At 48.8% G+C, this 27,932-nt stretch overlaps 1 pseudogene; it reads left to right on the forward strand.

Moving 5' to 3' along the window:
* Positions 1 to 971: 971 nt before the first annotated feature.
* Positions 972 to 26,440, forward strand: LOC144175733 (uncharacterized; annotated as a pseudogene).
* Positions 26,441 to 27,932: the final 1,492 nt, after the last annotated feature.

Genomic DNA, 27,932 nt, shown 5'->3' on the forward strand with positions numbered 1-27,932 from the left:
AAGTTTGGAAAAAGTAAGCAAGGGTTCCATGTTAGGGCTTTAAAAGCCGATGTGGAGCTGTCCGTGAACGACGTGACAACTTCTGCAGTGTCAACGCCCATAATGGTAACCCTGACTGTGCAAGGTGTTACTTTGCAGATGGAACTGGATACAGGAGCTGCAGTGTCCATTATTCCAGGAAATCTTTTCAAGCGCCTTTTCCCTGGTATGCGCCTCAAGGGCACTAGTCTTCGGCGGCGCACATATACAGGAGAGCTCATCACGCCGACCAGAGTGGTAAGCGTCACAGTGAAATACAGCCACAAGCGACATGTTCTTCCTCTCTACGTTGTACAGCAGGAAGGCCCACCACGTTTTGGACGAGAGTGGCTACAGCACATACAGCTCGACTGGGCAAGCCTCAAGGAGCTGCATGCCATCAAGACGGGGTCGCAAGCCCCACGGGAGCTGCCTGCAGAACTCAAGGCACTTCTCCAGAAGTACAGTCATCTGTTCAGTGACGAGCTGGGAACAATTCAAGGTGAGAAGGCACAACTTCATTTCAAGGATAATCAGGAGCCTAGGTTTATAAAGGCAAGACCAGTACCTTTTGCGCGCCAACCTTCAGTCGAAGAGGAAATTGGGAAGCTGACGAGACTGTGTATACTTTCGCCTGTCACCAGTAGCACGCGACGCCTGTTGTACCAGTTATCAAGAGCGATGGGTCCATCAGGCTATGCGGTGACTATAAAATGACCGTAAATCCAATCTTGGACACTGAACACTATCCTCTTCCCAGAGCCGACGAATTGTTCGCAGTCCTGGCAGGAGGCAAGAAGTTTTCGAAGTTGGATTTGAACCGAGCGTACCAACAGTTAGAGTTGGATGAGACCTCAAAAGGGTATCTCGCACTGAATACCCATCAAGGATTGTATGCAGTAAATCGCCTCCCTTTCGGAATTGCTTCGGCTCCGGCAATTTTTCAAAGAACTATGGATAACATACTGAAAGGCGTGAAAGGAGTGACGTGCTACATTGACGACATCATGGTAACGGGAAAAACGGACGAAGAACACATGAGCAACTTGGAATCCGTGCTGCGGCGCTTGTCTGAAAAAGGAGGGAATGTGAAACCGGCCAAGTGCGAGTTCTTCAAAGGTAAGCTGTAGTATTTGGGCCACATTGTAAGCGCCGAGGGAGTGCAACCAGCAGACGATAAAATCAAGGCTATAGTGAAGGCGCCATTACCAAATGATAAGCATTAGTTGCGGTCACTTTTGGGTCTTGTGAATTATTATGGAAAGTTCGTGCACAACCTTTCCAGTGTTGTCTCGCCCCTCAATAGGCTTTTGGGAAACGACGTTCCCTGGTCATGGAGCGACCAGTGCGAGTCAGCCTACCGGCAGGTGAAGGGTCTCCTGTCGGCGCCCCCAGTGCTGACGCACTACGATCCCACCGCTCCACTGCAACTATCGTGCGACGTTTTAGCCTATAGGATCGGTGCGGTGTTGTCACATGTGGATGCCAAAGGCCAGTGTCGTCCTATTGCGTACGCATCACGTACGCTCTCTAAGGAAGAAACTGGCTACAGCCAGATAGAGAAGGAAGCGCTTGCGTTAGTTTTTGGAGTGAAGAGGTTTCTCTACTACCTGTATGGACGCACCTTCGTCCTCGTTACGGACCACAAACCTTTGCACACAATCTTGGGCCCGAAGACATACATTCCAACGATTGCTGCAGCGAGGCTGCAACGTTGGGCCGTTCTTCGGTCTGCTTGCACGTATACGCTGAAGACTTTTTGTCACGCCTCCCACTTCCTGATCACAGCGAAGAGCCTTCAGAAGAGATGTTTTACGTTTTGTCTTTCAGTACATTGCCTGTGAACGGTCGGGACATGGCAGGTGAGGCTTGCCGCTACCCTGTGTTGATTAGTGTGTTGCATTACGTGCTGAGTGGTTGGCCGGATCGCGCTCCAAGCGACGAACTGAAACCATTTTTCCACAGACGGTGTGAGTTGTCTTTGCAGCAGGGATGCCTCGTGCTTGGTACCCGTGTGGTCATTCCTAAGCACTACCAGTCCTTCATGCTCGAAGAACTTCATCAAGGGCACCCTGGCATAGTCAGAACCAAAGAGTTGGCGAGAAGTTACGTCTGGTGACCCACCATTGACCGCGACATTGAACGGCAAGTGAGCGCATGCCAATCTTGTCAGTCGCAACGTAACCTGCCCTGCCCCTCTCCACTGCACCCATGGGCCTGGCCTACCCGACCTTGGGAGCGTGTTCATGTAGACTTTGCAGGACCTTTCAAAGGTACTATGCTACTCGTTGTGATTGACGCGCATTCAAAGTGGCCAGAAGTGTTTGTAATGAAGCAAACGTCAGCTGAAAAAAACGATCAGTTGCTTGCGCGATTTGTTTTGCCACTCCGGGTTTCCCGAGACGCTCGTCTCAGATAACGGGCCGCAGTTTGCATCTGCAGATTTTGCTGGGTACATGCGTAGTATAGGTACGCGTCATATTCGAACAGCGCCTTATCATCCAAGTAGCAACGCTAAAGCAGAGCGCTTTGTTCAATCACTGAAAGCATCGCTGCGAAAATCTGCAGGGCTACCAGTGCAGTCCGCTCTTGCAGATTTCCTTTTGGCATACCGTAACACCCCCCACACTACCACAGGCAAAGCTCCAGCCTTGTTGCTTCTAGGAAGACGCCTCCGCACCCGACTCGATGCGGTCAAACCGTCGATTCAAGAAAAGGTAGCAGCAAAACAGTTCACCCAGACTCTCTGCAGAGGCTCATCGAAGCGACACGAGAGACATTTGACTGTGGGTGATAGTGTGAAAGTGCGAAATTTCAGGCGTGGGGAGAAGTGGTTGCCGGGGATAATTCTCGCTCGTACGGGACCTGGACCTGTGACTTACAAATTGAGTGTCATGACCCCTCGACCCCTCGTGGTGTGTTTCAGTGGACTCGTCACAGGAACCACATCGTTCGCGTGCCGCCCGAGAAAGACACGTCCGCTCCATTGGGGCCCATCGACAGCAGCGGTGCCCAGCGTCAGCCTGCCACGGGTCAGGGCCTTCAACCGGCCCCCGTGCACACCCCCCCCTTCGACAAAGGCAGCCGCCGGAGAGATACTCACCATAGTTATGTTGTCATAAATTAAGGCCGGAGGGATGTTGCATTGCGCGCCTTTGGGCCACGTGACATGTCGTCACCACACTCGCGGCCTCGGCTCCCCTCTCAGTGGTTATATATACAGCCATAGCCTCCTTTATAACATACAGCTCGCTTACTAGCGAGCCCTCTCTTTTGTTTCACCCGTTTGTCACGATGGAATAAACCCATCCCGTTCCTGCCACGTTCGTGTGCCGCCCCGTTTGTCGTCCTGGCATGAACACAAAAAGGTATATAATGTATTACCAGTTTACCCTTTTATTTAGTTTTAGCATTTCAAGCTGCTTAGGTGACTATTTGTTGTATTGCGCTCGTGCAGTAAGCGTCCTCCAAGTTTCCACAATATCTTACGTCTAGCAATTCCATTTCTCGGAAAAGCGTTCGCAGATGCGTAGTCGTGCTGCTGACCGCTGTGCTTGCTCGCCCAGCGCAAGAAAGTTCTTCCAGCACCCTAGTTTTACGCTGTGCGGTAAAAGTATCAGTTGATTTTATTTCCTTAGTACCTATATTGACTTCGCTGACTCTTCTCCCGCCTTTAAGAGGCCTTATAGTTTCCTACTGGAGTACCAGTTAGCAAAGCGTCGCATGTGCGCTTGTGCAGCGCTTGTGTGAAGTGACCTTGACTTGGAGCTAGATACAATGTACAAACTAACGAAGTAAAGAAAGGCACATTCTTCCATTCACAAACGTGTCCTGGCTTCGTTTCAACTGAGCGAACGAATTGCGACGACCCGTCGGCTACCGGCGGACGAAACGCTGGGCCGACTGACTCTGTCTGAAGGCCGGGGAGCCGTCAATTGTCACCGGGGTGCAGCCAATTTCCAGCTCATCTCCTCCCGACGTCCCACGAAAACGCCACTAAAAAAGGGTAGAGGGTGCAGAGAGGAGGACAGCATTATCGAATTGATTTTTATACTAAATAAATTCGCGTAAACGCGCTCAGAGTGGTCGAAACAGGGCCTATAGGGACCCCGGACTGCAATTTGCGCTCGTAATCCCGCAATGTTTACAAATCACTTCAGTGTCCCTTTAATATTACAAAATTTAAGATGCATTTTTAGTTCGAGTTTAATGCCTGGTAATATTAAGTCACTTAGTCACCATGACGTTCTAGACATGCTTTGTATCTGTTTGCATCATATTTTCTTCTCCGAAACTGGAGTTTGTTTTTGGTTTAGACACTAATGTAGAAGAAATTGTGTAAATAAAGCACTTTTTATAGATTTACAACGGGTTTAACGGATGACCTGCGGACGAGAGGCATGAAGATGAGGTCGAATTCCGTCGAAGAGCGAATTTTGCCTCCGTACTGGCATCCTTACGGGCTTGTCTGTTCCGTGGTACAGCTATCAAGACCTGTGTCTCCGCGCTTGTATCTTCTGCAGTAATTCACAGGCTTCAAAGTTCGATAACTATTCTTGGCAGCAACGCGAAGTGTTGGTCAGCGATTGCGCAGAGCGCAGCGTTTTGATATCAAATACGTACACTGGAATGGCCGCCGGATCAGAGCCAAATGTTGCCCCAAAATGTGCCGTAAGGTACGAAGCACAGTGTTGCCTTCAAAACGCGACCGAGTTTTGTATTGCGTCGTAGTTTTCCAGAGGTTTATGGTTTGTGTAAAGCTGCTGGCGCTGCATTCATCGATGCTACACTGTGTTGCGTCGGTATCACCACGCGAGGCAGATGTTGTGATACTGCTCCGTGCTTGCGTGTTCTTAAATGATGGGTAGAAAAGTGTCTAGATCCGTGTCGCAGCAGGAGTGTATACGTGGATAATCTAGAGTCTCATCTGCTAGCAATGGTGCGTCGCAGTGACAGCGAGTTTTCAAAAATGCGCCGGATATCTGTCGTGAGTTACTGTGTCATTTTCCGTGTGTGTTGTGTTCGTGTGCTCCAAAATTTACGATGTCGCCAAACTTATGTGATCGTGCCCATTTATGGAAGGCTAGTTGATTCGTCAGTGGCTTCTGCAAACAGGTGCTACGAGCTGTGTTGAACTACATTCTAAGCATACCATCTAGGTGACTCTGTGTAGTTGCTGTTTCTATTTGCTACTAATCCTCAGTTGCCTTGTTCATCTTTTTTGCAGGGTATTGTTATTTACGTGTGCATGCAGCATATTAGCACTAAGTCAACCTTATAAACACTTACCTGTACAGGCCGTTACTTTCTTTACAACCACGTTTGCATGTGCTAATGTAACACTGCAGTATTTCGTCAACTACTGTGCATGCTAGCAAAGATTGTTTACATGTAGTTATGAACCATTGCTAATTGCCTGAATTTCCTTTAGTATTACTAACATACCTTTTTCTTTCTCGCCTGTTCTCTTCGTGTTGCTTTTAAAATAAATGGATGATATAACGCTGCGTCTAAAGGTGTGCTGGACAAACTTGCAAAAAACGTAATACACGGGATATACCTGCTAAATTTCTCAATGGCACAAAGCACGTACACTGATCGCACAGGCTAAAAGTATGTCTGACATGCTCAGCACTCTTCGTCTGCCCCTCAACGCAGTCTGCTTGATTTTTATCCAACTGGGAAAACCAATTCTGCTTACTGACGAGCCAGGGTCACTGCCACGCCTACTTCACAACACATGGAGAAAGCTGTCTGTATTTCCCCGCAATTTCCCGCGGCCTTTACGGTCTTTTCTCGCGGCCTTTACGGGCCCCATACGTTTGTAGTACCTCCCCTAGGGACGAAGCGAAAAAAAAAAGAACGAATCCGGGCCAGAGCCCGAGCCGTGGCGGGAGCGAGCAAGGGTTTGCAACCAGAGCGGACTGACAGATCCGCACCCGGGCCCGAGCCAGAGCCCGCGGCGCGAGCGCGCAGGGGTTTGTAACCAGAGCGGACTGAAACTGGCGACCACCTGCAGCCGCTCTTTTAGCGGGGAGGGCATTCCTGGTCTGGCAACCATGGTAGCCCCGCAAAAAAAATGGCGGGAAAATTTGCGGGTACGCCAGCCGAAATGCTACCCAACAAACCAAATTACTATAGGACGCGAGGACAACCCAGACTGCCTTCTGTGTAGGTGTACAGAGAGAATTGATTATTTGCATAGTGTTTGGCCAAGGTATATACTAGTGAGTGAAAAGACCTTGAATCAGCCTTACTACGCTTGAATTCTTACCCTCTGTCCGAACAAAAGATTTTGGGCACGTGGGCTGACATGAAGCAGCAAGATCGAGCTGTCAAATCGCTGCATTTCCCGTCTGGACTCGGCTCTAGGTGGTGAAATTTCACAAACTGCGGAACAATTTTTTTATGGACGTTAAATATGTGATGCGAATTGCACAGTGATTATTCTGTTTATGCGCCCCATTGCATGTTATACGTGCTTTAAGTGTACAAAGAGGACTGTGATTTGGGCGAGTTGGTGAATGTTCATGATTGCCAATCCAGCGCGCGAAAACACGGCACAAAAAGAACGAGAGTTAGACAGGACAGCGCTGCACTCACAACTGATTTATTTTGAAGAAAACATTGGTCATATATACAGATCAGTCTCCCACGTGGTGGTAAATTATTGCACCCGATAACAACAAACAAGAAAACGCGATCATTAATCGGTTTGCACATGTGTAGTCTTTGGTTTACTTAGTCATGCAAAGGCGTCACTCAGATACGCGTATTCCCAGTCATGCAGCACTATTGAGGGCATACTTATACAACGGTCAGCAGCTCGTCTGATTTGAAAGGCCTCGATAATTTCCCGTGTTGTTTTATCTTTGTGTCTCGACAACACAGTGGTTTCATTAAAAAGCGGCTCACAATCTTGTTTGCAGCAGTGTTTTGCCAGGTGGCTGTGTGGATTCGTTTTAAATGAACGCTGGTGCTCGGACAACCTGGTGTTCAGACACCTCCCGGTTTGTCCCACATATATATATATGTCCACACCGAAGTGGCAACATATTGTCACGAAGACAAGGACGATGCAGTTGTGTTGAATGAGAAACACGTTTATTGGAGCGAACTTGTGCTCCCCTAACAACTCAAAAGAATACAGAGGCGGCGAAGCAGCGGTCAACAAAGTGACTTGCACAGGCGAGTGTCGTCGAATCGAATGCCCCGGCGTCCGCACTGCAGGCTTTTTATCTTTTGGCGCGCGTGGTTCTCGAAACGTCGATTCGCATCGAGAACATAGTAGATCCAAGAAGATTATTCTGGGCTGTTCACGTTAGATCGGAATGCTCTCCCTATCACAACAGATAACACATGCGGCACAGAAAGAAAGAATGGAACACGCGCTTCCCTTGGCGCAGAGATAACACAGACCGGCGCAGCCGGGCGGTAAAAGCAAAACACAAATAAACAAACCCAATGTATGGTTCGCGGCATTACCCCCCCCCCCCTCTAAGAGTGCATCGACCCGATGCTAACATAAGCGACAGTCCGAACAAATGAAAATAAAAGTTCGTCATCGTCCGTAGAAAGGTTTTAAGCGAACCACGTGGACGACTTCAGGCCGCGTGCGTCGTCGTGATGTGCCGGAGTCACCATCGGGGATCACTTCGTAGGTAAGTTGGCCAACAAGTCGTAGAATCTGGTAGGGTCCGAAATACCGTCGCAGGAGCTTCTCACTGAGTCCGCGTCGTCGGATGGGAGTCCAAACCCACACACGATCCCCTGGTTGGTACTCGGCGTCTCGGCGTCGGAGGTTGTAGCGGCCCGCATCCACCAGCTGCTGGTCCATTATACGAACTCGAGCGAGCTGGCGGGCCTCCTCCGCACGTTGAAGATATCCGTGGACGTCGGCGTTGAGGTCGTCGTCTTCTACGTGCGGAAGCATGGCGTCGAGCATCGTAGTCGGCCTTCTACCGTAGACAAGCTCGAACGGCGTCAGCTGTGTCGTCTCCTGGATAGCCGTGTTGTACGCAAACGTGACATACGGGAGCACTTCGTCCCAAGTCTTATGTTCAACGTCAACGTACATTGACAGCATATCTGCGATTATCTTGTCCAGACGTTCTTTTAGTCCGTTCGTTTGGGGGTGGTACGCCGTCGTTCTTCGGTGATCCGTGTTGCTGTAGCGTAATACTCCTTGCATCAGCTCCGCAGTAAATGCCGTTCCGCGGTCTGTGATTAGGACTTCCGGGGCTCCATGTCGCAGCACAACTTGGCTTATAAAGAACTTCGCCACTTCTTGTGCAGTCCCCCTCGGAAGAGCGGCGGTCTCTGCGTAGCGCGTCATGTAGTCTGTCGCTACGACAATCCACTTGTTCTGTGATCGTGACGTAGGGAACGGGCCTAAAAGGTCCATTCCAATCTGTTGAAATGGTCTCGATGGGACGGCGATCGGTTGCAGAAGTCCGGCGGGTCTTGTCGGCGGCGTTTTTCGTCGCTGGCAGTCACGGCAGCTCCGGACGTAGTGGGTGACGTCAGAGGTAAGGCCGGGCCAGTAGTACCTCGCCTTGATTTTTCCAATAGTGCGGGCTGTGCCCAGATGACCGGAAGACGAGTCGTCGTGGCACGCTTCCAAAATTTCGTCACGAAGGTCCGCGGGGATGACGAGAAGGTAATTCGCTCTTGTTCCGGGGCTGAAATTCTTCTTCACAAGGACGGAGTTTCTCAGGCTGAATGCTGGTAAGCTGCGTTTGAATGTCCTAGGAACGGCAACGTTGCATCCCTCGAGATACTCGATTATGACGCGTAAGTCGGGGTCGGCACGCTGCTGGGCGGCTAGGTCGCTCTCCGTCACGATCCCGAAGAACGCGCTGTCTTCATCAGAGTCTTGTGGTGGTGGGTCGACGGGGGCGCGGGACAGGCAGTCGGCGTCGGAGTGTTTCCTGCCGGATTTATAAACGACTGTAACGTCAAACTCCTGCAGGCGCAAGCTCCACCGCCCAAGACGGCCAGAGGGGTCCTTCAAATTGGCGAGCCAACACAGCGCATGGTGGTCTGTTACAACCTTGAATGGCCTTCCATACACGTATGGGCGAAATTTTGAAATCGCCCATATAATAGCCAGGCACTCTTTCTCAGAGGCAGAATAGTTTTTCTCCTCCTTCGACAGACCACGGCTAGCATAGGCGATTACCCTTTCGCAGCCGCTTTGCTTTTGGACAAGGACGGCACCCAAGCCTATATCACTGGCGTCCGTATGCATTTCCGTTTCGGCATTTCCGTCGAAATGAGCGAGCACGGGCGGGCTTTGCAGGCGTTTTTGCAGCTCGCCGAATGCTCTTTCTTGGTCGTTTTCCCAGCTGAAAGGGGTGCTATCTTTCGTCAAGCGCGTGAGTGGCTCTGCAATGCGTGCGAAGTTTGCGACGAAGCGCCGGTAGTATGCGCACAGCCTGAGAAATCTCCGCACGCCCTTCTTGTCTTTCGGCCTTGGGAAGTTCGCAATGGCTGAAGTTTTTGCCGGGTCAGGTAGGACTCCCGCGGCGTTGACGACGTGGCCCAAGAACTTGAGTTCCCCGTATGCGAAACGGCACTTTTCAGGCTTCAGCGTCAACCCCGACGTACGAATGGCCTCGAGTACAGACTCCAACCTTGCAAGGTGTTCGTCGAAAGTCCGGGCGAATACCACTACGTCGTCGAGGTACACGAGGCAAGTGTGCCACTTCAGGCCAGCTAGCACAGTGTCCATGACTCTCTGAAACGTCGCTGGTGCTGTGCACAGCCCAAACGGCATCACCTTGAACTCGTATAGGCCGTCTGGGGTTATAAATGCAGTCTTCTCTCGGTCTCTCTCGTCCACTTCAATTTGCCAGTAGCCGGTCTTCAGGTCCATCGATGAGAAGTACTTCGCGTGGCAGAGGTGGTCGAGGGCGTCGTCGATTCGGGGGAGGGGGTACACGTCCTTTTTCGTGATTTTGTTCAGTCGCCGGTAGTCAACGCAAAACCTTAATGTGCCGTTTTTTTTCTTTACGAGTACGACGGGCGCAGCCCAGGGGCTTTTCGATGGCTGTATAATGTCATCGCTCAGCATGTCGTCGACTTGAGTCCGGATGGCTCCCCGTTCGTGTGAAGAGACGCGGTACGGTGACTGTCGGGTAGGTCGGGCTCCATCTTCGGTTATTATTCGGTGCTTCGCTAGAGGGGTCTGACGTAGTTTTGCGCTCGACGAAAAACATTCGCTATAGCGACGCAGCAAAGCCAATAATTTTTTCCGTTGTTCTTGCGGTAGCGCCGGATTCACGTCGAATGGCTGCGGGAGCTTGAATGTTTCTACGGGTGTGCGTTCAAAGTCGGCGACTGCGATCACATCACTTGCTTCTTGCGTTTCTTCGAGGAAAGCAATTGCAGCTCCCTTGTTTAAATGCTGGTACTCTTCGGTGAAATTAGTGACCAAAACGTGAGATTGGCGTTGCTTAAAGTGCGCAATGCCTCTTGCGACGGAGACACCGCGGTCGAGAAGCAACCTTCGATCACTCTCTACGATAGCGTCGATGTCAGAAGCAGCATCCTCACAGTGGACGGCGATCATCAAGCTTGCGCGGGTTGGCAGGGTGATGTGATCGTCGGCGATCCTGACAGCAGCACGGTGATCGGGGTTCGGCTGCGGCGTCGTGGAGTGATTGGAGGAAAATGTTATCGACTTGGTCTGCAGATCAATTATTGCGCCGTTGTCCGTCAAAAAGTCCATTCCGAGGATCACGTCGCGGGAGCAGTTAGGCAGAACGACGAACGCCGCAGGGTACGTTGTGCCGTCTATGGTGACGCGCGATGTGCACGTTCCACTTGGCGTCACGAGGTGGCCTCCTGCTGTGCGTATGTGCGGACCGTCCCATCTGGTCATAACTTTCTTCAGTTTAGACGCAAATGGTCCGCTCATTACCGAATAGTCAGCTCCCGTGTCTACGAGGGCGACTACGTCAAAGCCGTCGATGGACACCTTGACGTCAGATGCAGTCGTCCTCGAGTTCCGGGTTCGTCGGGGCGTCGTATCTCTGCTTGTACGTGTTGATGGTCGGGCACTGTGCATCGTCGTTGTCGTCGTCTTCTCAACGGACGTCTCGGTCAGGTCGGGTACGCGTCGCGCCGTGTAGCTGTCGTCGTGTTCGGGAGTCTCGTCAGGGTTAGGTCGGGTCGTCGGGATGAGGGCATGTCGTGAATCACTGTCTTCAGCGCGTCCTTGCGTCGTTGGAGGGTTTCTAGTTTTTCGCCGTAGAGCAACTTCACCTCCAGAAGTTGCCGCCTTTAGTTTCCCCCGCGTGGGCTGGGGGACCTTCCACGGGCGAAGTCAGCGTTGCTACGGCGGTTCGGCGATTGGTAGGGGTAGGGCGACGGCGAACGGTTGAAACGCGCTGGGCCACGGCTGGTTTCAGATAGATACTCGTCGATCTCACGTGGTCGTTGGCCAGGGAGAGGGCGAGGTGCGTCGACGGAGAAACCACGCAGTCCGAGTCTCTTGTATGGGCAGCGACGGTAAATGTGGTCGGCCTCTCCGCAGTGGTAGCACAGAGGACGGTTATCGGGAGTTCGCCATACGTCCGTCTTCCTCGGCGTCTGGTTTCGGGCTACCGGGGGTCGGGCGGGTGACAGTGGGCGGCGGTACGGCGGGGCCTCTTGACGGCGTGTTGGAGCAGGGCGGGGTCGACGAACAGCCGCGGAGTATGTCATAGCTTGTGGCTCTCGGTGTACCTCGGATGGCGTAGAAGTTCCCAACGCTTGTTGCACTTCTTCTCTAATCACGTCGGTGAGGGAAGCGACTTGGGGCTGCGGCGGCGTTGGGAGAAGTTTCCGCAGCTCCTCTCTCACAATTGCGCGGATAGTCTCGCGTAGGCTGTCGGCCGGGATCCGCGTGCTGCCAAAGTCGTTCGCATTGGCCGCGCCAACAAAGTTGCGGTCATACTGCTTAGCACGCATTTCGAGGGCTTTCTCAATGGTGCTGGCTCCGGTCACGAATTCGGCGACGGTTTTGGGCGGATTTCGGACAAGTCCAGCAAACAGTTCCTCCTTCACTCCGCGCATTAAGAAGCGCAACTTCTTTTCTTCCGTCATTTCGGGGTCCGCGCGGCGAAATAGCTGCTTCATGTCCTCAACGAAGATCACGACACCTTCGTTGGGGTGTTGCGTGCGCGTTTCCAACAAAAGGGCAGCTCTTTCTTTCCGCACGACGGTAGTGAAGGTCTTAGTAAACTCGCTTTTGAACTGAGCCCAGTTTGTCAAGGAGCTGTCGTGGTTCTCGAACCAAGTGCGAACCGAATCTTCCAAGTAAAAGAAAACGTGCCGGAACGTTTCTGCGTCGTCCCACCTGTTGAATTTCCGGACGCGCTCCAGTTTCTCCAACCATTCTTCTGGGTCTTCTGCGGGGGCTCCTCGGAACGATGGCGGTTCCCGGGGCTGCTGCAGGACGATTGGCGACGTTGTTTCTTGCACCATGGTGTTGGTTGCAGCGTTCCTTTTCTTGGGCCCTTCTGGCATCAAACCAAACTCGGGCGGTAAATCTTGCAGGCGGGGGCTGGCTCTTGTTGGACTGGCTTGGCGGCTTTTCGAGGTTGTAGTGGGCATGAAGGGTGCGTACCCAGCACCTCCACCAGATGTCACGAAGACAAGGACGATGCAGTTGTGTTGAATGAGAAACACGTTTATTGGAGCGAACTTGTGCTCCCCTAACAACTCAAAAGAATACAGAGGCGGCGAAGCAGCGGTCAACAAAGTGACTTGCACAGGCGAGTGTCGTCGAATCGAATGCCCCGGCGTCCGCACTGCAGGCTTTTTATCTTTTGGCGCGCGTGGTTCTCGAAACGTCGATTCGCATCGAGAACATAGTAGATCCAAGAAGATTATTCTGGGCTGTTCACGTTAGATCAGAATGCTCTCACTATCACAACAGATAACACATGCGGCACAGAAAGAAAGAATGGAACACGCGCTTCCCTTGGCGCAGAGATAACACAGACCGGCGCAGCCGGGCGGTAAAAGCAAAACACAAATAAACAAACCCAATGTATGGTTCGCGGCAATATACACGACACCCATTGCACATTTCACAAATGGGTCTGAATGATTTATCGGGCACACTTTTTTTGTATTCCGGGAAGCTAATCTTCGATCAACCCTACTGCACAATTTTCCTAATTTATTTGGAGCCGAGAATACCACGTCGACTGCGTATCTTTTTGCCACGTTTTTTAAGTTATGAGAGAGCCGGTGCTTATATGGTATCACAACGGGGTATCTTTTTCTTTGCCTTGGTGGCTGCGTCACAGAACCTGCCGTATCTTTTCCTTTTATCCATTTGACTAACTTCTGCACGACCATGAGGAGAACATTGTCAGGGTAGCCAGCCGTCTGCATTCTACTTATCTGGTTCGAGAAGCTGTCATTCAGCTGATGGTCACATGACTTTGAAAGGGCTGAGCGTAACAGCTTCTCGAACCAGATAAGTAGAATGCAGACGGCTGGCTACCCTGACAATGTTCTCCTCATGGTCGTGCAGAAGTTAGTCAAATGGATAAAAGGAAAATATACGGCAGGTTCTGTGACGCAGCCACCAAGGCAAAGAAAAAGATACCCCGTTGTGATGTTGTGATACCGTATAAGCACCGGCTCTCTCATAACTTAAAAAACGTGGCAAAAAGATACGCAGTCGACGTGGTATTCTCGGCTCCAAATAAATTAGGAAAATTGTGCAGTAGGGTTGACCGAAGATTAGCTTCCCAGAATACAAAAAAAGTGTGCCCGATAAATCATTCAGACCCATTTGTGAAATGTGCAATGGGTGTCGTGTATATGTTGCCACTTCGGTGTGGACATATATATGTGGGACAAACCGGGAGGTGTCTGAACACCAGGTTGTCCGAGCACCAGCGTTCATTTAAAGCGAATCCACACAGCCACCTGGCAAAACACTGCTGCAAACAAGATTGTGAGCCGCTTTTTAATGAAACCACTGTGTTGTCGAGACACAAAGATAAAACAACACGGGAAATTATCGAGGCCTTTCAAATCAGACGAGCTGCTGACCGTTGTATAAGTATGCCCTCAATAGTGCTGCATGACCGGGAATACGCGTATCTGAGTGACGCCTTTGCATGACTAAGTAAACCAAAGACTACACATGTGCAAACCGATTAATGATCGCGTTTTCATGTTTGTTGTTATCGGGTGCAATAATTTACCACCACGTGGGAGACTGATCTGTATATATGACCAATCTTTTCTTCAAAATAAATCAGTTGTGAGTGCAGCGCTGTCCTGCCTAACTCTCGTTCTTTTTATGCCGTGTTTTCGCGCGCTGGATTGTCAATCATAAGTGTACAAAGTTCATTGCTTGATTTCACTGTCATTTCTCACACCCTCAATATTCAGTACCTTCCTTGCCCCAATGGGATTTAAGTAGCAGACCCAAGTTCAGTTTCTCAGGCTGACATCTTCTCCTTTCAAAAATTTTTACTCTCTCTCCCTCTCTCTTGCCAACATGCCAGGTGCTTGTAAAGGTTTACTAGGTTTCGCAAGGGTCAACATATGATAGAAATTTCTTGTGATTACTTTCATTGCTGAAGTTCACTGCACTCAATGTACTAGAGTGTTTGGCGAACAATAGTAACTATGGCTGCAGACACCCTACAGACAACCTACAGTTCTTAAAGCCCACATTTAAATCTTGCCATACAGTCGTTCTTGCCTTCACTTAGATAAGGCCATCGCAAATGGGTTGATCCTGTGACCATGTGTGACCACAAATGGTTTAATCAACCGAACATGCTGGAAGGGATGTTTTTCTACTCTCTGAATTAATGTTTGATTAATGTGCATGCATTAAAGCATTCGTGCGGGTTCTTCCTTTTTATCTCTTGACACCCAGTGCAACCAATGGGCTGCTCAAAGCTGTGGCTTGTCATATGTGTTTCCAGTACATAATGGTACATTTGCTTGTTGCCAAAGCCAACTGCAGAAAAGTTCTTAAGCCCTAATGCAGTGCTGGCGATTGTCTTTTGTGGGCTATAAAGTCAAAATGTACTTGTCGGTCAAATAAAGTGAGTCAAATTTAAATGTATGTATGTATGTTTGTGGTTTATTGGCGCAAGGGTTTCTAAGACCAAAGAGCGCCAGAACTATGTTATGTGGTCTTTCAATAGGCATGTTTGTGCTTAAAATATGTATGAGATGAGTATGATATATCTTAAAATACTGTATATATGGGTGTAGAGGGCCCGTCCACTAAAGCATGAAGATGTTCATAATGGTGGCTAAAATGGATTATGGGTGCAACGTGATGCACCTCGAGCCAAAGAGCATGCGACGAGAGTGGGCCTCCCATGCGGACAAAGGGAGCATGAGGGCTTCACTCACTGCTCGTAGTCTCTGAGGTCACGCACTGTACGAGATGAGTTTTAAAAATTTGATGTCTGCAAGATAACTTAAAAGACTTTTGTTTGTAAACATAGGTTCATCTCCTAAAAACAGTGAAGGATGTAGTAGAATGTTGTAGGTATATATTTTAGGGAAATGCCGTTTTCTGGCTTCATTGCAGAATGTGCACTCAATGAACACATGGAGGACGGTGAGCCGTTCCCCACACTTGTTACAAACAGGTGGGAGTGTTCCATTCAAAAGATATGCGTGTGTAGCGTAAGTGTGGCCTATTCGCAGTCTGCAAATGGATACTTCAATGAATCTGTTTTGTTTTTCTGTTGTGTATCTTCCTAGGTTTGGTTTTACTGAGTGGACCTTGTTGTCTGTGTGTGTGTCCCACATGTGCTGCCAGCATTTACGGATTCCCCTTCGGATTACTGGTTTCAGATTGAGGTGAGGGACCTGCGCTACATCAACACCACTACGTAGGGCCGCCAAAGTGGCGTTCTGGTCAGCAATTTCATTGCCCAGAATGCCACTGTGTCCAGGGATCCAGCAAACAAGTATTTTTAGCTTTGACTTATAGGCAGTTATAAGAGCTTTAAAAAGGCGGTTTAGAATAACGTTTTTTGTGGGCTGAAAGGAATCCAATGCAGTTACTACGCTTAGGGAGTCTGTGTAGATGACTGATTGTTGTATTTTGTTCTGTGTAATGTGTTCCACTGTGATTAGAATACCATAGGCTTCTGCTGTAAAGATGCTACAATTTCTGTTCAATGTCCTTGTGCTGGCAAAGTCCGGGCCATGTGCAGCACAGGACACAGAAGAAGAAGACTTGGAAGCATCTGTGTAAAAAGAGGCGCATGGATATCTGTGTTGTAAACTTAAGAAATGCTGTAAAATCAATTCGCGGGGTACACGACGCTTGTCAATTTGTTTAAAGGATGTGTCACAATGAATAGTTGATATGTCCCAAGGTGGGACTATATCGGCGATACAGGTTTTTATGCCATCATCTAAAGACACCCCTATCTCCTCTGCAAGGCCTTTGACACGCAAGGCTACAGGGGCAGGGATCGACGGGCGCGCTAAATACAAAAGGACGGATGAGATGTCATTCACAATAGAATTGCATGGGTGATTCGTCATAGACATTGTCCTAATAGCATACAGGAGTGCTGTATAAGCACGCTGGTGCTCTAGGCACCAGTGGTCGCATTCTACATAAAGACTCTGGATTGGACTTGTCCTGAAGGCTCCAGAGGCAAGGCGAAGGCCCAAATGTAGTACTGGGTCTAACATTTTTAAGGCAGTTTTAGACGCGGACCCGTATGTTACACTTCCATAGTCTATACGTGACCTAACTAAACTCACAAAGAGACGTAGAAGGCAGTCTTTATCAGCACCATAAGACTGATGTGACAACACTTTTAAAATGTTAATGGTGTTTAGGCATTTTTGTTTGAGTTTCTTTAAGTGCTGTACGTACGTTAGTTTTCCGTCAAGTACAACACCTAAAAACTTGTGTTCTTTCTTGACAGCAATCCGTTCTCCGTTCAGTGTGACATCAGGTTCTCGACGAATTCCACGCTGTCTTGTGAATAAAACACATGTACTTTTGTGAGGATTCAATTTAAAACCATTTTCTTCCGTCCATTTCGCAAGCCTGTTCACACCTAACTGTATCTGCCTTTCACATATGGACTGATTGCATGACCTAAAGCTTATTTGGACGTCGTCAACATACATTGAGTAGGAGATAGAGGGTGGCAACGATTTCCCAAATGAATTCATTTTAATTATAAACAGAGTACAGCTTAATACTCCACCCTGGGGAACCCCATTTTCTTGTATGTATGTTCTTGATACCACTGTCCCTACTCTTACCCTAAATGTCCGCTCCGACAAATAACTTTCAATAGTGTTTAGCATATGTCCAGACACACCGAATGCCTTGAGATCAAGCAGTATGCCGTAACGCCAAGTTGTGTCGTATGCTTTTTCCAAGTCAAAGAAAACAGAAAGACAGTGCTGTTTGTGGATAAAAGCATCTTTGAGATACAACTCAAAGGCAACTAGCTGGTCAGTTGTGCTTCGACCTGATCGGAAACCAGCCTGACAACTATCCAGGATGCCGTTATATTCAAGAAAATGAATTAGCCTCTTATTTACCATTTTTTCAAAAACCTTTCCTAAGCAACTTGTCAGAGCTATTGGTCGGTAACTGGCAGGTAGTGAGGCATATTTCCCCTGTTTTAATACGGCAACTACAGCTGCTTCTCTCCAAGCTCTCGGAAAGTATCCCGCCGCCCATATTTTGTTCAACAAGTGCAAGAGTGTTCGGAGAGTTTCTGGGTGCAGATGTTGTATCATTGTGTATGATATACTATCTGCCCCAGGCGCTGAAGCCTTACATGTTCCCAAGGCGACCAAAAGCTCTGTTATGGAAAATTCGGTGTTGTATGGTTCGTCAGATCTTTTGTTATCACGAATCGGTTTCTTCTCCATGGATGTTTTGTGTCGTAAGAAAGCATTCGTGTAATGAGCAGAACTCGATACATATGAAAAGTATTTCGCAAGTGTGTTTGCCTGGTCCTTTAGGGTATCGCCTGTACTGTTGACCAAAGGTAGGGTGTGTGTTTTACGTCCATTAAACTTTTTAATTCTGTTCCATACTTTGCCTGCATCTGAGTACGAGTTGATAGAAGTTACGAAAGAGCGCCAGCTATCTCTTTTTGCTTGCTGGCGAATGCGTCTTCCTTGTGCTTTTGCACGTTTGAAGGAAATCAAGTTTTGTGTAGTGGGGTACCTGCGAAGGACACCCCACGCCTTATTTTGAGCCTGTCGTGCAAGCCTACACTCTTCATTCCACCACGGCCTCCTAGTGTTAGGTGTGGCACCAGATGTTTGCGGAATTGAGCCCTCGGCAGCACGAAGAATGTGTGCAGTCACCAGTTCACAGGCTTCGTCAATGCCCAAATAGCTTAAGGACGTGTATGAAAGCTGAGATAATTGTTTAAATTTTAACCAATCAGCACCAGATTCCTTAAACTTTTTATGGCAGATGGAACTGTTACGGGCTTTATCAATGCCTTTCAAGATGACAGGGAAGTGGTCGCTTCCATAGGGGTTGTCGTCCACTTCCCATTCAACAGCCGGAAAGAGGACAGAAGAGCCGATCGCCAAGTCTATGTGTGAGTATGTATTGTGTGTAGTGTTGTAGTATGTCGGCTCTTTTTTGTTAAAGAGACAAGCTCCGGATGAGAAGAGGAATTTTTCTATCAAGCGGCCCCGGGAATCTGTGCGTTCAGATCCCCATAGTGGGCTGTGTGCATTCAGGTCACCTACGAGTAGGAACGGTTCCGGCAGCTCATCTATGAGAGACTCAAATTCAGAGCTAGATAAACGATATTCAGGGGGAATATATAGTGAGCAAATTGTTGTTAATCTGTTGAAAATAATTGCCCGGATTGCAACCGCTTCTAGGGCGGTACGCAATTGAAGAGATTGGCAAGGGATAGATTTTTGCGTAACTATAGCTACGCCACCAGAGCAGTGCGTGCAGCTATCTCTGTCTCTCCTAAATACTGAGTATTGGTTCAGGAAATTGGTGTGCTTAGGTTTCAAGTGTGTCTCTTGTAAACATAGGATGGCTGATTGCGTTTTGTGTAGGATTTCATATATATCATCTAGGTTTTTAATAAGGCCCCGGCAGTTCCACTGTGTAATTATTTGTGCTACCATAAATGTTTAGGGAGGAGATTTTACCTGGTGTAGATGAGGACTCGGGCTGGATGTATACTATCTACCAGTTCTGACTTGGGCCCGTGACACGGGTGGCTGGTGGCTTTTTGCCTTGCCCCGCCATGGTGCGCTGTTGTCTTTCCGCCTTTGGCACTGGCAGAGACGGTGTTACCTCCATGTCATCATCTGAGTGGTGTGACAGTGACGAGATGGAGTCCTTGCGGGCTCCACCTCGGGATATGTTCGAAGTGGAGGCAAGAGCCCCTGCCGTCCCCGACTGTTTGTTGGACACAGAAGTGGCCGTGGGACCGACCACATCTACGTCCATGGCCGCCTGCAGTCTGGCAGCCGGAAGAGGAGGATTGACGGCAGAGCCGTCACTCCTCACACTCGCAGCTAACACAACACTTGCGGGCGCCATAGGTGTCGTGTCCGATGGTTGGGCTGCCTTGGGCAGCACCTGGGGGGGCTGGGACGGCACCAAGTCTGCTTCGCAGTACTGGGTGGCCGCCGTGACTAGACGCCGCTCCGCCCCCCGGGGAGCTGCATCGGCATACCTTTGCGAAAACATTGAGTGTTTCTGTCGTGCTTCTTGATAGGTGATGTTCTGGGTGACCTTCATGTTTATGATTTCTTTCTCGGCTTTGAATTTAGCACATGACCGAGAGTATGCAGCGTGGGGTTGTTCACAGTTGGCACATTTCAATACGTTAGAAGCACAGTTTTCTGAAGGGTCATGATGTCCTGCGCACTTGGCGCATGTCAGTTTTCCGCGGCAGGTGGTAGTACTGTGCCCATACCGCTGGCACTTGAAGCAGCGGCGTGGGTTGGGTATGTAAGGTCGTACGTTGCAATGAAGGAAGCCTGCAGTGACAGACTCCGGTAGGACACTTCGGTCAAAAGTTAGGATCACATGTTTCGTTTTTACTTCTTTGCCATCGCGTCTGATCATTATTCTTCTTACCGCAGTAACGCCCTGGTCACGCATGCCCTCGAGGAGGTCAGACTCACTTTCATTGAGCAGGTCCATCTCAGATATGACGCCCTGCGAGCTGTTAAGGCTCCGGTGTGGCGTTACAGCTACTTCAAGGCCAAGTAGGTCGGTCTGGTTCAAGAGACTATCAGATTGTTTTTTAGTAGATAGTTCTACAAGCACGTCCCCCGATGTCAGCTTCTTTGCCTTGTAGTTCGCGCCAACTACACTCTCAATGAACTTGGCAATTAAGAAGACCGACTTGCAGGTAACTGGAGATTCTTTGTTCTTAGATTGCATCACTAAGAAGCGAGGAAAGTTGTCCGGGGTGTTAAATTTCATGTTGGGCAGAGGTTTGAAAATTACATAGGTGCGCGCCCTTTTTGGGGCCCGATCATTTGGAAGAGAGGGTTTCGAAAATACCATGCGACATAGTATAAAGCAGGGAACTGGGGTACTTTCTTCTTTGACGTTACCCTGATGGTCAAAGAGGTCCCGGAGCTCCCAGCCTGATAGACAGACAGGGAGCCCATCGGCCGGAGCTTGACCAGGGCTCCGACCGCCACTGTTCACGGCTTCTAACCCTTCACCTTTCAACTTCTCGCCACGGTAGGTAACAGCTTAAGTATGGGGGGCTCGGGGTACGCGGTGTCGCCACTCACCGTCACCAAGATTACTCAAGGTGCCCCGTGCGGGGAGTCAAATTTAAATGTTTCTTCCCAATGCCTGATGTGTTTTCTTGGGCGTTCTGTGTTTGCTTAGCCCTTTTGGGAACAGTAGGGGATGTATGGCTCATGTGTTGGCCAGGACCAGGAACATTGACCATCTGCTCCGGGGGGAGTAGTAGGAGTGGGCGTACACTCCCCCCTGCCCGCACCCGCCTCCATGTGGTGTCCCACGGGCAACGTCCGGCTCACGAGCCCGACGGCTAAAGGGGTGCGCGGCAACTGGCCTAAGTGGCCGTGTGGTGGAACCAAGGGTTTTAAGAGTTTCAGGAGCGCCGGACCAACTCAGCCCGGCGTCCAACCACCACACACGCGGGGTGCGGGTAATCCCGGATTTGTAAAACCACTTCGGCCTGGCCGGAGTGGCCACGGACTCGACTTACCCACCTAGCGGCTCATGCACAAACTGTATCAGGACTGACCTCTACCCCATCCGGGACCCCGGTGAGCAATCGGCCGGAGGTCTCCGTTCAGGGGAATGTCACCCTAGACCAGTTGCTCGTCTCATATGACAGAGTTCTCGAGTGGTTTCTCGGCCCTGAACACTACGGATGGGTGGTTATCTTTATTGCACACTACGCCCCCGGGGGACGCGTTAGGCTACACGGGTACTGCGCGCGCACTGGGAACTCTTCTGGAGGCCAGTCCTCAACTGCTAGTCGCCCTTTGCTCAGCCGTACAGGGAGCGCGTTCCATCTTGCGTGCCCCGAGTAGGAGACGATGGGTTCGCCCTTTCCCTGCGATTCGGCAGGTGGGACTCCGGTGGGCAGTGCTTGCGCTTCGGGCAGCCCCCACCTGCACGATTTTGACCCTCGCACCCCAAGCAACCAACAATAACGTTGGCTGTGAGGTTTCCACCCATTTCCATTCAGGTGAGCGTATTTTTTTTCCCGAGAGTCTTGTGCTCCCGCCTTACCCATCCCAGGGTACATGGCATCTGCTTGGGCAGACCGGTCTCGTGGGTCCTCCTCGAGCCGGATTCTTTCTCACCACGGGTGGTCTCCGCATTACAGCTCGTCGCTGAAAAGCGGCGGGAACATCAAGGTACTGGCCATGAGACTATTCAGCATTTGAAGGTTCACGGGACAGGTACAACAGGTACAACGCGCGCGCATCAAGACCGGAATCGAAACAGACCGGAACCGGAACTGATACAAATAAATCAAATCAAATAAAATTTTTATTTCCAGGAACACTAGACGGTTCCCTAGCTATAAGCTACAGCAATAGCTTGACATAGGCCAGGGAATCGTGGCAAGGCGCAGCGAACAGCGCATGAAAAACAACACATACTCTTGAAAAAAATACAACTTGTTAGACAGCACAATGTTTAAAACAATTTCAATAGCTGAAGCACACAAATGGCAAAAGTACAGCAGCATGCATTTCTAGGGTAGGTACAAAATATACAACATAATACCTCGTGATGCCTTAAACAATACAACAAAAATGGGGAAAAATACAAACACAACGAAATCTTACCCTTACAATCTCACAAAGAATGAAGTTAATTGTTTCTTGGACAAACTTGTGGTTTTCTTGTATCTGTTAAATGTTACTCCTGGCATAACCACGCTTGAACCTAGCCGAACCAGCAGCTTATAATTTGTGCGGAAATGCGGTACCGTCCATACGTCAGTGTTACGGGTGCGTGCATCAGCTGGTTTGTGCTCTAAGCATGCAAGAGATTTTACAAAATTTACTACAGCAACAGAAGAGAAATAAACCGTGCACAACAAACGGAATTCATACATATGGTCAACACGAACAATCTTTTCTAAAAAGGCATTTTTTGTGGTGGACATGCATTCGACATACCCAATGCTCCGTACCATTCGTTTTTGGCTTACCAGGAGTCTATTCATGTTCATTTTTGTTGTCGCCCACACAAGGTGACAATATTTCAGTTATGACAGGAATAAAGCGTAATGCACTTATAGTTTAGCTAATACTGGGAGTATGGAACTACAACGCGATAAGACAGCCGTTACTGCACATAGCTTTTGACAGAGGTATTCAACATGAGCATCCCAGCTCAAGTTAAACGAAAAGTACACCCCTAAAATCTTGTGCTCTGGAACAAATTCTATTTGCTGATGTTCGAAACGTAGCATGTGATGGGGAATTAATTTTTATTTTTGGCGCAGAATAAAATTGCTTTGGTTTTCTTGGGATTAACTTTATAATTTTTAATCTTGACCATTGTAACAGCTTAGCTAGCACTGTATTGGATCTTGTTATTAGCTCATCTGTATCAGTGTGCTATCGTCAGCATATATTATAAATGTAACAGAAGAGTCAAACTGCACAATGTCATTAATATATGTAATAAATAAAAGAGCCCTAATTCACTACCTTGAGGTACACCACACTTACTTGGCAGTCTGGTGGACCTGTGATTATTAATATATATGGACTGTTCTCTGCCATTTAAATAAGATTCGAGCAGATTCAATGGCTTCCCAGGAATACCGTGCCACTGTAGCTTATTCGAAAGAATATCATAATTGAGGTAATCGGAGGCCTTCGAGAAATCGATAAATATGCCTACCGTGTATAAGTTTTTTTTTTTCAATTTTCTGCAGAATGCTTTTTTTAAGCTTAGAAGAGCTGTTTCAGTTCACCGACCAGCAGTGAATACAAATTGAGAGTCGCTTATAAGTTTGTATTTCTGATAAAATTTTGTCATTCAAGCGGAAATTACTTTCTCCAGACCTTTAGACAACACAGGAAGGATGGATATAGGTCTATAAATTGAAGGCACGTTCCGATCTCCACTTTTATAAATTAATGATACCCTTGCTGTTTTCATACAATTAGGAAACACACGGGACCCCATTGCCAAATTGCAGACGTGATTCAATGCCGGAACAATGAAAGGCAATACACATTGACAGGGCACGGCAGCACTGCCAGGATGCAACGTCTCAACCCGTTTGTTTATCTGCCGCAGATAATTGGCGTCCTGCTGCTCACGCAAGCAGGAAGCGAAGACCCGGCTCTGCTATCTGGATTCGACGGCGCACCACTTCCCAGTCACCAAGCGCATCATGTGCGCATTGCGCACTTGGAATCTACGCTCGGCGATTTTCCTGGAAACAGGCCTGCTTCGGTGACTCACGGCCGGACTGGAGGAGTGGCGAACGCGCACTTTCATACGGCCTGCGCACCCAACAAGGAAACGATACTGCAGATTCTTGACAGAGTGAGGGCGCTTCGAACCAACCCTCTACCCTCCCAACCCTCTTTTTTCTTAGTCGACGCATCGCCTCTGCCGAGCGAGCCGACAACGCTTGCCGCACGTGTTTTGGATCTGCCGCGGAATATCACTGGTGCCAATGAATGCCTTCGCTGCTATCTCACCGAAAAGAAGACTCGTTGTGCCCTTCAGTTGCATGAGTAAGAGTTTTAGCTGTATGTTTTAAATGCAGAGCATTTCTTAGCCTCGCCTGTTCCTGCGTCGGACGGTGTCAACAGTTTCGCGTCCGCAGCAGGTGCGCCTCTCCTTCCCTCCTCTCTCTCAACAGCAGCTGGCGCGCGCATGCGTCGTAGTCAGCCCGTCCGCTCCGTCGCGGTCTCGGCCTAACAGGTGCGTGATAGCAGCGCGGTGGGTCCTGGAAGGGCGCGCGTTGCTTGCGCATGCGCGCTCTCCCCCCCGTACTGCTCTCCCTCTACTGCGCGCGCTGCAAATACAGCGGCTAGCGGTCGCTCGTGTTTCAGTCACTGCGTTGCTCCTTCCTTCCTTGGTTGACGCTCGTGCCCACGTTTACTCGTGTCTGCTACTCCAGCATCACGGAAGAAGCGATGGAAGCAACACTGCCTTCAATCAGTACTGAGGCCCCAATGCTCTGCATTTACTCGTGTTCCCCTCGCGGGAAGGCGCGGGAATTTTTTGACAGTGCGCTCGCTGCCAGCGGTCCGCTCAGCCCGACCGGAGCATGAGCAGCAGAAACACGTTTAGCTAAGCGATAACCGTATCTCCCTCGGCGGGAAATCATTCGCGTCACTGGTCGTGCCCTGTGCGCGTGCAAACCAAGGCATCACCCGAAAGGAAAAATAAGAACTGATATTTAAGTCACGGAAAATGCCGCGTTTATTGCCTGCCTCACCATTTTCATATAATACAGTCGCTGATAAGATATGAAGGCCTCGCGTATTTTTCTTCGTGTGCCCCAAGTTAAAATGTTTCTTTCAATTTTTTGATTAGGCGCTTCCGAGTGATAATGTTAGGCTGTTTGACCCTATTAAACCGAAAATTCAGAAGGGGGGAAGGAGTCGCCTATTTTTATGGCGCACATGTAAATTTACACGAACAGGTCACGTGTAGCTACGGCAGGGCTAGGGCAGTTGCAAATGCGCGCGCGCCGCCGCTCTACCCCGCCCGTGCTGTAGGTCAACCGGCGAGGGTTGGTCCGCAGCGCCACGAACTAACGGCGATGAAAGGTGGGAACTATACCCGAAGCGCAGGCCGTATGAAAGTGCGCGCCCGCCGCTCCTCCAGCCCGGCCGTGGGTGACTTCATGCGCTGACGCAGATCGCCACAACATGAAGACGGCGCTGCTGGCAGACTGGAGTGGTATAAAGACTGGACACCCCTCAACTCAAGCCACAGGGCACGGCAGCACTGTCAGGATGCAACGTCTCAACCCGTTTGTTTATCTGCCGCAGGTGAGCAAGCGTTATGGCAAATGTATTCGTTCAAATTACCTATGCCTAATAGTGCTGCCGTGCCCTAGGCAGATGTGTGCACAATTGTGTGACATGTGTGCCTGTATTAAGGAATTACTGTTGCTCAGTGGTGACATTGAAACAAACCCGGGGCCCGATATGGCCATGATCATGAAACAACTTCAAGTTATTGCAGATGACATAAAAGAAATAAAAGAACGGTTGAAAGCTATTGAAGCCAAACTAGAACAAGTAACGTTACTGGAAAACAAGATCACGTCCTGTGTCTCCCAAGTAACCAATCTTCAAAAAACTGTTCACTACTTGGAGTTAAAAATAGACGACTTAGAAAACAGGTATAGAAGGTCAAATTTACTTGTGTACGGTGTACCGGAGGAGGCAGACGAAAACCCCGAAACCCTCGAACAAACCATAGGTGAGCAGATACTTAAAAATATACTGAAGATCAAACCCGTTCCAATAGAAATAATTCACAGGATAGGAAAACAAGACGCTCAAAAAACTAGACCAGTCATACTAAAACTCCCCGACTTCCGAGACAAAGCAACAATTCTTAGAAACTGTACGAAACTAAAAGGAACCGCTTTCTCTGTTGGAGAGGACTTCTCAAATAGAGTAAGAGACATCAGAAAAAAGCTTTGGCAAGTTGCAAAAATAAGAAAAGAAGCTGGAGACAAAGTATTTCTGGTCTATGACAAGTTAAAAGTGAACGAAGATCTGTACCGATGGGATGAGGAAACAAATGCTATTGCGCTCATAACCGCTCGCCGTCACAGCATCAACCATGAAAAAAACGACGAAGCGAAAGCACCAGGCAAGCCACAACGCCGCAGCCAACGAAAGAAGTAACATTTCTTAACATTAACACCCGCAGCATGCTTCAAAAATTAGTACCGCTTGAATCCTTACTTCTTGGAATTGAACCGGACTTCGTAGCTTTGACAGAAACGTGGCTGACAAATGACATAAAGGATTTTGAGGTAACACCCCCCAACTACGTTATCATTCGTAAAGATAGGCCGACACGTGGGGGAGGCGTGGCCATCCTCATAAAAAAAGACCTTTCCTTTGAAATACTTCCTGAGGTTACCGGAGTCGAGGCAATAGTTTGCAAGCTTCTCTTCACTTCTCGCCCAGTATTTGTTGGCTGCGTTTATCGCAGCCCATCTTCAGACAAGGATAGCTTGCAAGCATTGCACACGTATATGCATCGGCATGTTCTCGGAGCCAGGCTAATCTTGCTCGGCGATTTTAATTTACCCGATATAAACTGGCAAACAATGCAACACCACAGCGCATGCTCGGATGTGCTCCTTGATATCATGTTGACATTTAATCTCTCCCAAATTGTAAAACAGCCTACCCGTGTTCAAGGGTGCTGTTCTAATGTACTTGACTTGGTGTTTTTAAGTGATCATTTTCCTGCAGATCAAGCACAGATCGTAATTCTTGAAGGCGTATCGGACCACGAAGTTATTCAAGGCTCTGTTTCTATATTTGACATCCCAATACCGGTTAACTCCTTTACTACATATCTTGACTTTAACCATGCCGATGACACCAGCATACTTGATCATCTTTTCCATGAACTTGCTTCGTTTGAACTACTTGCGAATGATTCAGACACAAATATAGAAACCCTATGGGCAAGGTTCAAAGCGGTCGTAACACACTGCGTTCTTAACTATGTGCCGTCTAAAACAAAGAAAACAAGAAAACATAATCCCTGGATAACGCGTGAAATTATTCATTCCAAGCGTAAAGTAAAACGCCACAGAAAAACTTTGAAGGCAAAACCTACGCCACAAATTCGGAACAAGTTGAGTCAAGCTATTAGTAACATGAAATCCCAAATAAAAATGTCCAAAGCAAACTATTTTACGAGTACGCTACCCAACTTTTTGAAAACGTCTCCCCAGAAGTTCTGGAACTACCTCAATCCTAAAAACCGTAACAGGCCCGTGGCCCCGGAAGAAAGCAAAGATAAAGCAAACTTGCTAAATAACTATTTTCAATCTGTTTTCACGATTGATGACGGAAATGTGCCTGATGTTGACATTTGCAACCACCGACATATTGAACCACTTGTTGTGACAGAGTCCGGAGTGCGTAATTTGTTGTTAAAATTAGGTACTAAAAAGGGTGCCGGTCCGGACAACTTGCCGAACGAATTTCTTAGGAGATATGCTGAATGCGTAGCCAAATACTTGTGTATACTTTTTAATAAGTCCCTATCAACCAGTTCCCTCCCCCAAGAATGGAAAATCGCAAAGGTAGCCCCTGTTCATAAATCTGGTAGCGAAGCTGACCCATCAAACTTCAGACCCATCTCACTAACCAGCACAACCTGCAAACTACTGGAACATATAATTCTTAAACATCTAACATTGTAC

This window comes from Haemaphysalis longicornis, unplaced genomic scaffold, assembly GCF_048455015.1.
Source record: "Haemaphysalis longicornis isolate Haplotype H1 unplaced genomic scaffold, Haemaphysalis longicornis Haplotype H1 scaffold_3, whole genome shotgun sequence".
Lineage (NCBI taxonomy): Eukaryota > Metazoa > Arthropoda > Arachnida > Ixodida > Ixodidae > Haemaphysalis > Haemaphysalis longicornis.